Raw genomic sequence first — 14247 nt, forward strand, 5'->3', positions numbered from 1 at the left:
ACAAAGTAGGTAGGTAAGTACTAAATGATATGATATTCAAACTATGGAGAAATTGACTGATGTGCAATGAAAATGCACATGAAAATTTCAGTTAACATTGCACAATAGTTTTGCTATAGCAAGTAAACGAAAAAAGTTACCAAAATTATTAAAAAAGAAATAAATTATACTTGTTCATCCAACTATTTTATTCAGTCCGCAGTAATAATATTTTGTAGTTGTAAGTGGTAACCTTAACTTAATTGGAGTCACAAACGTACAGTTACTAAAACCAAATAGTATTATTTAAATGGACCGGGAAATTTAATGCAAACCAATAATTGTACACAAACAAAATATTGTTAGATTGTCGCAAATCAGTACTTTTGTAAGAATAACAAATATCTAACTAACTTTTATGGTTGGTATCAACCAATTCGTTAGCTGTGCCTATATTAACTAAAAAATTTGGTTAATGTAACTAAAAATTGGTCCTTTTAACAAGGAATTTTTTCGAAGTATGTAAGCAAAAGCTTAAGCTCGAACTGAGCAACCGGGCCTAGGTGGTAAATGATACAAAAATTCGCTAACACTGCATTGATTTAATTATTCTCGTAGCTGTAAAAAACTTCTAGTTGTGTTCGGGACCCCCTTATCCCTCGGGAGCCCTCTGGCCCCTTTCCAGGTCCGTACCGTGGAAAAACAAAATCTTGGCGTAGCGTTTCGCCTCGCTCGGCCATAATTAAAACCGTGCCGACATTTGAGTTGACGCCTTCATGTTTTAATATTGTCCTCATGAATTATTTATGGACACTTACCCGGAGGCTTTGTCGTCGATAGCAGCGTGTGCGCGCCAGGTAATACTTATAGACGTGCGGAGGCATAGAACGCTTCGTCTCCTCCCCGATCCAGAGGTCCCGGACCCCTCCGGGAGACACAGGACATAGAGGAGACACCGGAGGGTAGTAGTCTTTCACCAGTGGAAAGCGACTAGTCATAGCACTTTGAGGCCCTTAATGCGACCAGGGCCGTTCTTACCACAAACACTGATTGACTGCAACACATCGTACTTCCGAACTAGTCCGAAACTTATTATAGATTTAGTGAACACATTTTATTGGCAGGTGCATGTTGAAGAGACTGCACGGCGACGGTCTTCAATGAGAAACGCGGAGGGAAAGCAGGTGCAGTCAGGAGGGAAATTAGGTTCTGAGGGATTTTATCAACTGCTGAAAAATCACCACACTCAAGAGTATTTTGCAAGAACCAAAAGCACTTTCTTGCTAATAATAAGTAAACCCTCTATTTTAAAAACATCATTAATATTTGGTATTTAATTACCAAAAAAACTATTATTTGTGTGGTGATAATGCAACAAAAAAGAAAATCAATAAATCGCGCTGAAGCTCGTTTGACAAATTTTCTGGTCAATAAATTAACCCACCATTATAATATTTGAAAATTTACTGATTCATTTATTTTAGGCTTGTTAAAACAATATCAGCATAGCATTGAAAATTTATCGCTTCAATATTTTTACTCCAATAATTTTAATTTTGTTTTTAAAAACACGTCCCTTGCTTCATTGATTCAAAAAAGCACGAAAAGACTTCACATCTTCGAACTTTAGTTTCTAAGTACGTGTCACCTTCTTATAGGACATGACTACTAATATAAACTTTCCAACATAAAAAACTAACGGTCTGAGAGTAAAGTTTGAATTTTTTGGTTATTAAGTTCATAATTAAAGCGCGAGTTTACCCATCTACCAAAAATTAATCAGCAAAAGTAAACAAAAATCCGTAGACGAAAATTAATTGTGATAATATGTCGGTCGGGGTTCCGGCCTAAAACGTTGATTAAAGAAGCTTTGACCAATAACACGAAACTCGTCCCTCGAGATAGATAATTAAGCCTGTGGATTGCCCCAATAAAGCTGGAATATTGTGGCCTTCTAGGTAAATAAAACTTGATTCTTGTCAAAATATCAAACGCAGCCTAAACTCCCATTCTGATCTAATTAGCTCCGAATTGTTATCACAATCACACAGAAGCGAAAAATTAAACAACTAACTGACATAGACAAATAGCATCATTTGCCTGGCTGTGGCAGTGACATATTACAACAGTAATGGTCTTTCAGCTTCTATTAAGATAAAAGTAAATTAAAATGTTTCACTACAACAAGCAATAGACCAGTCAGATTCACAGACGTAAAAACTCCCCTCGACCAGCAATTAACCCTCATCAATCCCTTTCAATATCAAGCAGCTGCAAAGATTGACAGTCCGGTTTAAATTCTAGCAAAAAATCCTATTGGCAACTTAATTTAAGTGCCCAGGTGCACAGGCTCGGTACAAAAAGTGAATTATTGTCTCGATATTTAGCAATTTTAATTGGACAACAAACGAGAAGATTTATTAGGCGAAGTTCATACGAGTGAGCGGCCCAGCAGACGGAATTTAATGGAATTCTAGTTTAACATTCTTGTTAGGCCGCAAATTAAAAGTTATTAAGTTGGCAGCATTGTTACGCATTTTCAGCGCCCGAAAATACACGTGATTAAACACATATTGGAGCCCTTTGTTCGCATAAATTAATATTAAATCGCAAGTTCGGAAAAACTGCAGCCAAAACCAGACCGAGTTCAGGCATCAAACATTTAACTTGTCGACGGTAACAATGCAATCGCTGGTTAATTAGCTGCGCTTGTCGTTCATTTTCTGCAAATTTTATTGAATAAATCAGTGTGTTCATTCAGATAAAAAACATCAAAGCTTTTGGGAGATAATCCCGCTTTGTCTTCGGCACGTCACGTGCCGCTACGTCACGTATCATGTTATTAATAAAGTTAGCTTTTCGGGTCCGGTCGAGTAATGAGCCCGGATTCCTCCGGATTTGTGTCGTACGACTCCGGTGGATCGATGACGTCCACAGAGAGACAGCGCTTTGGCCCACATTCGAAAACAGATACACCGCGCTTTGAAATAAATTTCGCGATTTTCTCGCCATAATTGGCTCGAGACGAGGCAAATTCGTAATTTCCGAGCCTCCACTTAAATAAAACAGGTTCTTTTATGTCCGGACGTTAATTTGGTTTTTTTCGCGATTTATCAATGTAATTGGTTTAAGAGTTGCAGCGAGGCATTTAATTATTGCGGTGGTTGAGTCGAATTTAGTTTTTTTTTTATTTAGATTTGAACAAATTCCAGTCGAATACAACCTTAATAACGCGGCTCAAGAATCTGATATAAATGTAGATGGCACTCGGAGCGTTTGTGCTCAGGCGTTTATTTCAGATTACGTTTGAGCTACTTTAGTGAATTTATGCAGTCGAGCGATTTCGAGACGAGAACTTTGTATATTTAATTTCTTCGATTCGCATCACTCAAAAAGTGTACTTTTCCAGTTGCGATAATTGTGTAAGAAAAACAAGACCACGGAAATTTTTTCCTCTTGAGGAAAATCAATTTCGAGAGGAAGCATCAGCAGCTCCACGTCAAGAATGTAAAATAAGAGCGTTTGATGGATTTTATATCTACCTGAGTATACAACAACGCCTTATTCTATTAGAGCCAGAAATGGAGCAGAAGCTCACCTCCTCCATATATCATGTCACTGCTCGCGCTCTGAATTTCGATACTTTATCGAACAAAGGCGCAACAGTTCCATTTTTACCAGTGCAAAATGGGATGCAGGAGAGATAGTGTTGCATTTTGAAACCGTCATCACGACCACACAAAGCTCTTTTGAGAGGGAAAAGACTTGTCGTAAATTTGTTTGGCGAGTAAACAGCCCTCAAAGCTCATTCTTTCCCAGAGCTTTCAATGCCGTTTGTTATGAGAGATTTTAATTTCGGAAAATTGCCCTTCGATCGGTTTTGGGCGCGTTTCAAACATCGATCGCCTCGTAACATCTTGCATTGGCAAGGTGGATGCTGGCACAGACAAAAGACGAAATTTTTGCCGTTTAAAACTGAACCAGGCCATAGCTCATCTTGTACGACCCCATTGTAAAGATATTTGGTCAAAGTTCCAGCAATTTCGCTCCAAACTCAAATAACTGAAAATTGAATTTCTCGGATGCAAATTGGGGTGTATCAACACATAAATCAACATTCGGGACTTTCAAACAAACTTGAAAAACTTTTAGGCCGATTCCAACATTCACCAAAATACGAGTTAATCAAATTAATCCTCGATTGAAACCTTTCTCGAGTTAACCGAAACCGAATCTCTGCTTTACTTACTCGATATGAACAGCACGTTTGGTCTAATTCTCTCAAGCCTTTGATAGTTGAAAGACGAGAGAGAAAAATGCATGAAAGTAGGTCGAGGGATAAAATAATCATGGTGGCAACACCAAAACGCGATTTTTTATTCATACATCAACGTTACGAACAAGCAGAATTTTAATCACAACGGTTGTGAACACAAAAATTAATCTTAATTAGTCCAATCATGACCTCTTAAAAAAACTTGACTTAAATCCAAAGTGATATTTGAAGTCAAAAATTACCTGTCTAATATACAGGACTATTCCCAATTATGTGGCAGTTATTTAAACTTCAAAAATGGGACACAAAATAATACTAATTTAACAACTCTAATAACTCGTGTACTAATTCCATTAAGAAATTTTTTTTATGTTATTTAGAAAAAAAGTTTTTATTTAAAAGATGCACTAAAAAGTAAAAAAACACTATTTCTCTATCAGAGGAGAATATTATTGCTTACAAAAATTATTAATGTTAATATAAGTTACGGTATGTACACATCGAAAACCCATTTGGAGACATAACCTAAAACTTTAAAACCCCCTTTAACCTCTTTAGGAGCTACATAGGACTGCATTATCACTCAGATTAAGTAAGTATGCAAAATTTCAATTCATTGGGACAACAGGAACCCTTTCAAATTTTGCTCCAAAAATATGAAACAGACAGACAGACAACAAAGCAAGTTAAACAAAAACTTTAAAAAAAATTTCAGTTTTCGAAATTTTTACTACATATCTTCGAAAACATTGACCAAATGTTATCAAATTTGATGCAGTTATTTAGCATCACAAAGAAAATACCTTTTAATATAAAAATTCCAAAAAAACAGTTCATACATTTACTCAATTGTGGGTTGCAACTTCTCAGGAAGCATTTTTTGTTTTTCGGATTATTTGCTGCCCTAATACTATTTTTTTTTGCTAAAGTCGATAGAGTAACCAATTCTAAACCGCTTAAATACACCCTTTTAAGTTATTTTAATTAAAATTGAAACATGCACAAAACCAAAAATAAAAAATAAAATTTTGACTTAACCATATGTTTAGCAACAAAAGTGCATCTGGACGATTTAGACATTTTCGTTACTAAAGATATCGTTAAGTCAAAATTCTTCCTTGTTTTGGATACGTGCAGACCATAGTTTAAATAAAAATAAGTTTAAAACGGTACATCTCAGTGGGGTAGAAGATTAGACCGTTTTTTCGTATTTGGTTACTCTATCAAGCTAAGAGGGTCAAAACCGAAAAAAAAATGTGACCAACAAAACGTATAAATAAATATTTTATACAAGTATTTACGAAAAACGTCAATTATATTTATTAAAAAAATTAAATGAAATAAAAGTTAAAACAAATTAATTAAGTAATAAATGAGATTTTATTATTTTGGTAGTCTCACTTTATTTTCTTTGTAATTTACATCTTTACTTATGATTTAATTTATTTGAATCATGGAAAAATGATAGTTTCAGTACTTGGCGTTTTTTTTTTTTTGAAGCAGATTCCCAGGATTTTTAATTTTTCAGTTTAAAGAAACTGGTTAATTTTGTAATAACAGATTTTTGTTCACAATGTTATCAATACATGAGTTCTAGTTTTTTGAGATTGTCAAAAATACCTTTTTTCTTTGATTTTGTGTCAAAAAAAGAAACCTTGCAAGTGAAAAAATTAAAAACAGATTAAATATCCTATTCGTTTAACAATGTTAAAAACAATAATTTGAATTCAAAAAAATATTAAGGGTTGGCTTATAAAAGAGTGAATTAAAATTGAATTAAACACGCGTTTGTCAGTCTCGAAAAAGGCAGAAAAAAAGTGTAAAGCTCGAAGTCAAAACCTATTCCGTATATAAAATTTATTAAATAATTTATTCAACAAATTTATAAAATTGATTTTGAGCTTTCCACATTTTTCAACCTCATTTAAAATTTAATTCGCTGTTAAAAATTAATTTGCGATTAGTTTGTCTTATTAAAACAACTTATAAATTTTACAAAACATAACAATTTAGTTTTAAACATGGTAAATCTACCGAACTGGCTATTCAGAAGTTGACAATAACGGGGAATATGCTTGAAATTTTTTTTAACTAATTATTGTAGTATTCGCACTGAGTTACCTCAGATAGTCTTATTAAAAACTTAGGAGGTTATAGAATTCAAGATTTAACCCAGCTTACTTATCCGATCAAATCCAAATTTAGTACGTTGTACCCCAGAGATCTGTTTTAGGCCCGTTATTGTCTGTTTGTATTGAAGTATACCTATTTGAGAATGTCAGATTCGGTAACCTAATATTATTTGCGGACGACACGAACGTGTTACATAAGTATTAAATGGTTTAAGGATAACATGTTAAGACAATGTACAAGATCAATGAAAAATCTTATGTTATATAGGCTTCAAAAAGTATCAAATTTTACAATCACATATAGAGCTTGAATTTGTTGTTTTTTGAGTACTTTAGCATGGACACACCATTCACATAAAAATTTACATAAATCGTACGACAAATTAATTTTTTTTCAGTAAGGCAAACAGTATCACTCTTTACAATATATGAATATCAAATAAACCCCATTGAGAAAGTGCTAGATGTCTCACAAAATACTCCACGTGTAATAAATCAATTTGGTAATCATTCTCAGCACACACTACTTAGAGTGCAGTGAGAAAAGAGCGTTTCAGTGAAAGCAAACACAACAATCCACTTAAAACAGCAAAATTCCTCTCTGAAAATTAATTATCGCAGTTGCTCAATTCAAATATTTCCCTTCGCCTCCAAGTTCCAGTCGCCCTCCGTGGGCGAAGAGCAACAAATATGTGCCGAATCGATAAAATTCGTCAAAAGTGGATAATTTCCTGTCACGTCCCAACCGTGTTGTACCTGCACTCACATAACAGGTGGCAGCTGATGGCTTTCTTAGTTAAGGCGTCGGAGAAGATGGCGTCGGCGGTTGCGCCGGTGTCTGGCGCCGGTACCCGGACCGTGGATTATGTACAAGCATTGCACCAGGTTTTAAAAGCACGTGCATAGGCCGGATCGGGGGTGGGCGTCGCTTCGATCGTGCAGACGCGGCGGCGGTCCGGGAGCCCGCTGCAGTACTGGAGCGAGGCTGCGGAAGCGGCGCCGAAAGGCACTAACGGCCGCAGAGTGGCGCTGCTGCGAGCCGCCCCCGGACGACAACAAACAAGGGGGCGGCAGCGAAATTTTAAAAGCGACACCTAATCAGAATCACGCGCCAGTTATATAACCACTGGCCAGGTTTAAAAATCTAATCAAAATTCAAATGAAATTACTTCTTTTCAAACCCGCATCGTTCCGAAAGCCCTCGCTTTCATATTCCAAAGCTATTGTTAGTCCTAAGCTCCCGATGTAGTCAAGTTGAAGAGGAAAACATCATCCTGATTTGTCTCCGTGCCTCATTAGCGTTAGCAGTCTCATTTATTTCAAGGTAGCGCAACTTTGCTCTAATAGAGCCGCAAAAATTTAATACAAAGTCAAACAACGTCGTTAAAAGCAAATACAAACACAAATTGCAACTAATAGTTAAATCCGACCGTTGGAGCAAAAACAGGTCAAGTTAACGAGTGGAAAATACGATGACAATTAACTCATCAGTAAAAGGCTCCAATTAAACATAGCCTCGCGCAAAAACAGGAAAAATTACGCGAGGATTTTCATTTCAAACAAACATCTTTTTGCCCCCCTGCCCTAAATCTATAGTAAAAATCTGCAAAATATAAAATCGGCTTTCGTAACACAATAACAAAGCACTAGACTGTCGATAGCAAAAGTCGGCGAAAACAAAAACACAAAACAATAAAGCGAAATAATGACTAGGATTCGCAAGGTCTATCTCCGAGAGGTATACCTCCTGCATTAGCAAAATGAAGACTTCAGACCAAATCGGCTTTCCTTTATAATATAGAGCAAACAACAAAAGCCACTCGGAGGAAATCAAGACTGGCGACTTCCAGGCCAATAAAACATATAATACGACGATAAATTCGTCTACAAGGTAGATTTTGACCTCCGAATGTCTTGAGGTAAAAACAAATCGTTTTTCCGCTCTCTCTCAATTTTATTATTCATGCTAGAAAAACATTCCTCGAGAGTCTCGTCTCTACAGCTTCTCATTTGGAACCAAATGGGGCTCGAAAATTTCATATCGTCATTTATATTGAATCGGAGGCGCTTTGTTTCCTTAGCGTACAATTTTTTTCGTTAATTCCACCGACTATAGCCGGACTTAGGGTTAAAGAGGAGCATGTTTTAGTGGAGAATTATCTCTTTAACCATTCACTTTTTTTGGAAGTAAAAAAAGTTTTGAACATAGAATCTTTATTAAATTTGGGGCAACGTAACACTTTTTTATTTTTTTAATTATTTTTGAAGAAAAAAAATTGGAAAATTTTATAATAACAAAAATTAAAAACGAAGGTAGGGCGACGATTCTCCATTTTTCGCTGATCACAAATATATTTTTGTTTTTAAAATTCGATAACAGAATTTTGTAAAATCTTTTGTTCCGTCATGGTCGGGCAGTGAGGAAGGCATTCCTTGGAAGCAGCTGTGTACGTATTAGCCATCAGCAAGATATTTTCAGTTATATAGAAAAAACTCAACTTTAAGTAACTAACAAAAAAATTGTGGGTTTGCTATTTAGGGAGAGAAGCATTTGCCTGTATTTAACGTTTTGGGAAAATCAGTCTACCCATATTAACAAGCTTTACATAAAGATCCTACATACAATTTTGTATATTTGATGAAAATTAAGGATTCAAAAGGCTGATTTAACCCCGATATCTAGAAGTCATTTAGTAATGATTGGTTTTGTCCCGTTTATATTTTTTTTACATAACTAGAACTAGTATTAAGAAGCTACTTTTTCTGTATGTCAAAAACTAATAATCTCACGTAGAAATATGCGTTTGCAAAAAATGCTTTATTATTTTCTTTATGCATGTGAATTTTTTCTGATTTTTTTTCACAATTCCGTACAATAAAATTATTATCATTGAATTAAAAATACATATTAATACAAGTGTTAATAAAATAAAAAATATGAAAAAATTAATTAACCAAACTGTCATTCTAAATTAAACGATGCATAAGTAATATTTTGTACAAAAATTTTTGAAAGAAATTTACATACGAGTTCCTACATTGAGAAGAAAATTGAACATTCAAAAGCAAACGCTAAATTCTGGTGATTATTACAAGTAGTTTTTATTTGTTTTGCCGACTTGTCCGATCCCTTTCAACTTTTTCTTAGAATGGAAAGCAGGTATATTTGGGTTTCGCTTACAGTTTCAACTTATTCCGAAAAAAACTTAGGTATTTCAAAAAATTTAATTACAGAAAAATTGAAATTCAAGCTTATTTGACATTATTTGCTTCTTGCTGAGCTTTCTCAATCTCTATCATCAGAAATCTTCCTGACATCATAACAAAATAATTTTTTTACCGAAAATAAATTAAAATTTAACCTATTGTTTTCCAAAGTGAAAATCAGATGTTGTCGTATTCCAAACTTTTGATCATTTATCCGTTTTTGAGCAAGTAACACATAAAAATTACTAACAAATAAACACTACTTCAAAGATAAAAAAAAACACTGACTTTTAAGTAACTAACAAAAAAATTGTAAATTTGCTATTTAGGCAGAGAAGCATTTGCCTGTATTTTCCGTTTTGGGAAAAAAGGTCTACTCATATTAGCAAGCTTTACAAAAAAGTCCTACATACAATTATGTATATTTGATGAAAATTAGGGATCTAAAAGACTGATTTAACCCCGATATCTAGAAGTCATTTAGTAGTAATTGGTTGTGTCTTGTTTATATTTTTTTACATAACTAGAACTAGTATTAAAAAGCTACTTTTTTCTATATGTGAAAAACTAATAATCTCACGTAGAAATCTGCGTTTGCTAAAAATATTTTTAATAATTTCTTTATGCATGTGAATTTTTTCGAATTTTTTTTACAGTTACATACAATAAAATTATTATTAGTGAATTAAAAATACATATTATTACTAGTGTTAATAAAATAAAAAATATGAAAACAATAATTAACCAAACTGTCATTCTAAAACAAACGATGCTTAAATGATATTTTGTACAAAAATTTTTGAAAGAAATTTACATACGAGCACCTACATTGAGCAGAAATTTGAACATTTAAAACCAAACGCTAAATTCTGGTGATTATTACGAGTAGTTTTTATTTGTTTTGCCGACTTGTCCAATAATTTTCAACTTTTTCTTGAAGTGGGCAGTAGGTATACTTGAGCCTCGCTTACAGTTTCAACTTATTCCAAAAAAATCTTAGGTATATCAAAGAATTTAATTCCAGAAAAATTGGAATTCAAAGTTATTTGACAATATTTGCTTCTTACTGAGCTTTCTCAAACTGTATCATCAGAAATCTTCATGACATCATGACAAAATAGTTTTTTTACCGAAAATCAATTAAAATTTAACTTATTGTTTTCTAAAGTGAAAATCAGATGTTGTCGTATTGCAAATTTTTGATCACTTATCCGTTTTTGAACAAGAAACACTAACAAATAAACACTAATTCAAAAAGAAAAAAACACTAATATTTAATGCATTACTAAATTCAGCTCAAAGAATTAATAGGATAATTCTGTGTATGAATAATACTAGGATACAGAGACATCGTGTTTCACATCTTCTTGTCTTTAGTTGATCGAGGCTTATTTTGCCCTCTCTTCCTCTTACACCGCACTTGAATGTTTTGTCAAAGTAAAATGAATATTCGCGTTTCGTTCAAAACTACTAAAAATTTTATTTGTTTCTTGGAGGCATTCCGTTCGTATCATCACAGTGCATCTTTCACGTGCACGTTTTTTAAAATAGTATGAATATTTGTTTCAAATTTTAATAAAAAAATATTTTTTTTTCAAAAAAGTGTTACGTTGCCACAAATTCTGATTATTTAAAAAACCCAATTTCATTTTTCGATTTAAAATTGGATTACAAAAATAGTAAAATAAATTTCATTACTACTTGTCTTTGTCGCACTCTTGGTTTAACTCTGTCGACCCCTTTAGCCGTAAGTTTCATCTCGACGAAGTCATGGTTTTGAATAAACACAATGGCCGTGGACGGACAACCCAGATCTCGTATGTGTGTACAAATGGATTGTTCATGTTTTTCCGTCCATAGCGAATGTTGACATTTCGTTATCGAAGATGTATTTTCGGAACGCGCGCACCGCAAATGTGTTGTCTTTCCGAATCAGTGGATTTTTCAATCGCTCGATTGTGTTTATTTTGGTCGTGGCTAATTCATAAATTTCTGCGTTTGGCAGTCTCGTTATCTTATAGGGATTTTTCTGTTCATTTCAAGTTTATTTTAAAGTTGAGGCTAGTGTTTAGCGACGCGCTCGCTTTTGTATGGAACTTCAAACAATGGGGAGATGGGGAAAAACGGCCATTATGATTCCAGGTCGCTCTCGTGTAACACAATGAAACTATTAATTAAATGAAGAACACGGGATTATCAAGTTTCACCCTTGAGCTATTGGTAGGAGCCACGCCACGAAACTTACAAAGCTCGCTATCAACGTTGCAGATTTCGGTCAAGTTGGAGCTTTTTATTAATAGCGCAATTGAATTGATGCATCTTACAGTCTTTGTTGTATAAGTCATGAGGCTCGTTTCTTGTTGGCAATTTTTCTTTGAGTGAGTAAACACTTCGCTGTTTTAAATTACTGCGCCATCTGTTTGACTTAGCGAAACGTATTGGATACGGCATTCAGACGGTAAGAAATTACAGAACAAGCCCTCGTACCGGTGTTGCAACCGCATGACGCCGCCGCCAGCCAAATCTCGGGGATCTAAGTGATTTATGAGGTGGCGCCAGACCGACCGAAATGTACGCACAGGCGGCGAATTTTCCGATTTTCAACGGTCGATAGACTTCGAAAGCGACACGCTGACCCACCTGACACGGCCTCAGAGCAGTCCCGCAAGAATTAACGTGTAGAAAAAAAAAAAAAACAATTCATTGGCAAACGAAAATGTGTGCATAATTTGATCCAATTCCGTCCAACAATAGACAAATTTTCAATAGGTATAATAGACGATACCTTCGTCCTTTGATTAATTTTCGCCTACAATGGTAGGTAGGTACTATTTCAGTCAAAAAATAAATGAGCAAAATTAACTAGTATCTCCCTTGGCCTATTTTCACAAAATTTTTAAGACAGTCGACCAGGTGTACGGTTTTCAAATTCAAACTTCGCGGAATAACAACAGGAATGTAAATGTGAGTGAAAGTGGAGAATGCGCAGAAGATCGCATGCTCAGATTGGCCGAGTCAGACCGAAGACGACAATGGCTGTAGGTCGTAACCAGTCGTGTTAGTTTGTTAGTGATTAAATTAATTCTATCAGTCCTTTTTCTTATATAAATTCAAAATAACTGTAAAATAACGATTGTAAGACCAAGTTTCACCCCAAAAAGGTACTGTAGAATGTAGATTTAAGTAACCAGATTTAAGTCTTAGTTCAGGCTGGACGCCATTTTGGACGCCCGAGCTATTTCCTGTTTTTCATTTGAGACGTAATTCGTCAGTTAAGTAAATTTAATTCGTGACTGTAACCGTTCGCTCATGTTTTGATTTGTACTTATAACTTGATTGAGTTATTCAATTAGGGGGACGCCCTGTAACAGGGGTTGTTTGGGGGTAGGAGTCAGGATTGCTATTTCTGTACTATGTACATGTTGAATTTGTTTAAAATGTTTTTACCTTTTCCTAAATGTGATTTTCGTCAGTGCTCCTTCACTTCCTTACCAATTTATCTAGTGATGTTATGTTTTGTTACTTGATATTGTAATTGTTTTATGAAAAGATTTATCATTGTATGTGGACACAGTCTTGGTATGTTTATCCGGTCCTTTCTGCAGTTGATTAACGTGTGTTTTTATCCTTTTTTTTTCATCAGCGGTTGATATGCCAATGTTTGAGCTACTTGCATATTATATTTTTTGTGCTTTTTTTGTATATTCATGTGTAGAGACAATTAATTATTAAAAGTTTCAACAGGTCTAACGGAGATTGTCTCCGCAATTCCTTGACAGATTTCTACCAAATTTCGTACTAGATAATGTATGTCCACTGAGTAAATATTTGGGCATAGTTGGATCCAGCTTCATAAAAAAATTAAAGAGTTATCAGGTGTCGAAATTACAGTTAATTTTAGATAATATCGACAATTTTGAGATATCTCAACATTCCTTTCGCTGATTTTAAACAAAATATAAAACAATCGAATGGTTGGTGAAAAAAAAACTGTTAGCAACAAGTTATTGATCAAACTCCAACAAACAATTAAGTTCTTCAGTTCAAAAAAGGTAATCCTCTTTATCAAAAGTTTGAATTGTGTAATAGTATATCACCACAATTCTTTCACCGAATTTCACGAAACCTCGTAACAGGTAACCTCTTAACCAAGCAAACATCTATGCAAAGTTTGGTCAAAAAACAAGAGTTATTAAGAGGTCTCAAAGCCACGATCAGATTTAAATTGAGATTTCCCGCCATTCTTTAGCCGATTTCCATCAAATTAAAAGGAACTCAAATAATTTTTTCTTCAGTTTAGAAAAATCGAATTATTTTTTATCAAAAGTTTCAATATATCAAAAGATCTTCACAATCCCTCGCCGAGTTTCACCAAATATTGTACTAGATAATAACTTGACCAAGCAAACATTTTTGCCATGGTCTGGGTCAAACTTAGTTAAAAAAATAGGCGAGTTATCGGATGCAAAAGTTACAATGAGTTTTATTTAAATAGGTATATCTCGAAAGATTAAGGATATCCTTTGCCCGATCTTCAGCAAACTCAAAAGCAGTCGAATGTTTGGTCCAGCAAACATTTTAGCAGAGTTTGAGCAACAAAATCTGGCGAACGACAAAGACTCTGATCAATATTTTTTTGAAAAATCCCTTCAT

The 14247-nt window shown here is 34.5% G+C and overlaps 1 protein-coding gene and 1 long non-coding RNA gene across 8 annotated transcripts in view; one reads left to right on the forward strand and one right to left on the reverse strand.

Moving 5' to 3' along the window:
- CASK overlaps positions 1 to 14247 on the reverse strand; it is a 98025-nt gene that overhangs the window by 65534 nt on the left and 18244 nt on the right. The gene's annotated exons all lie outside the window — the stretch shown is intronic.
- On the forward strand, positions 11344 to 12542 carry LOC135266768 (uncharacterized). The gene is made up of 3 exons (XR_010334919.1): positions 11344 to 11682; positions 11737 to 11972; positions 12024 to 12542. It is a non-coding gene; the product is annotated as an uncharacterized LOC135266768 (long non-coding RNA).

Source organism: Tribolium castaneum, chromosome 7, assembly GCF_031307605.1.
Source record: "Tribolium castaneum strain GA2 chromosome 7, icTriCast1.1, whole genome shotgun sequence".
In the NCBI taxonomy this organism is placed as follows: domain Eukaryota; kingdom Metazoa; phylum Arthropoda; class Insecta; order Coleoptera; family Tenebrionidae; genus Tribolium; species Tribolium castaneum.